This window comes from Octodon degus, unplaced genomic scaffold (assembly GCF_000260255.1).
Source record: "Octodon degus isolate 3935 unplaced genomic scaffold, OctDeg1.0 scaffold00090, whole genome shotgun sequence".
Lineage (NCBI taxonomy): Eukaryota > Metazoa > Chordata > Mammalia > Rodentia > Octodontidae > Octodon > Octodon degus.
In genome coordinates this window covers 6,265,488-6,267,068 of record NW_004524666.1, presented here as the reverse complement: position 1 = coordinate 6,267,068, position 1,581 = coordinate 6,265,488, and the positions used below count along the sequence as shown (strand labels likewise).

The 1,581-nt window shown below is 41.9% G+C and overlaps 1 pseudogene; it reads right to left on the bottom strand.

Moving 5' to 3' along the window:
• Positions 1 to 199: 199 nt before the first annotated feature.
• The window catches only part of LOC101566708, a 7,171-nt pseudogene continuing 5,789 nt past the window's right edge, over positions 200 to 1,581 (bottom strand).

Sequence of the window (1,581 nt, the reverse complement as noted above, 5' to 3'; positions counted from 1 at the left end):
ACCCCTTCCCTAAATTATTACTTACAATTAAGATACAAGTATTATTTGTATCCAAAACATACAAAGAATTGGAAGATGTTTGGATGCAGAATTCTTCAGCAACTATTGTTTGCAGTTTGCAGAATAGGAGAATCTCCTTTAGGAAGAATAATACCAGCGCAGCAGCACACATTCACCAGGAATCCTGAGGGCTACTAGATCATGAGGCAGGAAGCCAACCTTCTGGCTGCTCACTACCTCTCAGCCTCCCTTTAATCTTCAGAAAGTGGCTCTTGAACTCCAATCCATCACCCTAGAAAGCCGGAAGTCAACCAATATCTTCTCATTCATTTCTACCAAATTCACTTTGAAAATCAGTTTATTGTTTCTCCTACCAGTTGTTGACACAGTAACCTGATTCATATAACTTTTTCCACTGACAGCCCAACTTCTCACAAGTCTCTTTCAGGAACTGATGATTTGTTTGCATCCAATTTGGTAAAGAAACATGTTATTCTTTTGACCAAGCGCTGCCATGCGTTCTGTGAGGATCCTGGAGTGCCAACTAGCTGACTATTCAGAAGCATATGATCAGGGCATGCAGGCCAGGAAAAACTGATCCCTCATACCAGTTTATCGATATATGAGGAACTGGTGTCCCATAAGGAAAGACCTGTACATGGCTTTGGCTGGGAACTGGAGTACTTTACATTTTCTTCACCAGAAGTACTGCTTATTGGAGAGAAGTCCAAATTGGAGTGAATGTGCTTAGAGTCAGGAGACTCTTTTTTTTTTTTTTTTTCCAGAACCAGGGAATTGAACTCGGACCCTTGTGCTTGCCAGGGAAGCGCTTATTCTACTGAGCCATCTCCCCGGCCCTCACCAGGAGACTCTTGACATACCACCTGAAGTGACCTGGGGCCTCTTTGTTCCTTTTTTTGAATGGTTTGTTGTACCATCTATCTTTTTTGATGTCTGGAATGGTGATCCTTACCGAAGGACTTTCAACTAGGACTTTACATAGCAGAGCTAGGGGAGCAGAATCGATCTTTTTCCAAGGGTTGAGGTGTGTCTTTTTTTTTTTTTTTTTCCAATCAACATATTTCTGACAACTGTCACTGGGCTGGTCCCATGGCAATTCTCCAGCCAACATGGCAGCAAGCACTATTCCACAGGACCAAACATCAACTCGTTCTGCGTGAAAGTCCTTTCTCTTTAGAAGTTCTGGAGCAACATAAGGTAAAGTACCACACATCTTGTTCAATAAATGCTCATGATTATTATGCTGAAACATGGTGACCAAGCCAAAGTCAGAGATTTTGAGGTTATCTCTTTCATCTAAAAGGAGATTTTCTGGCTTAATATCCTTGTGAGTGATTTCCAATACCATGCGGATAAACCACCCCTGCCAGGAGTTGATGGAAGAACCTCGGAGCATCTTGTTCAGGCATGCCAATGTCTGGCCCTATTCTATCAAAAAGCTCTCCCCTATTACAGTACTCCAAAAAATAGATACTGGATGTTGCCTTCTCTCCTGTGACCATAGAATTTCACTACATTCTCATGATTTAACATTTTTTTTTTGGCTGACTCAGGATGCCT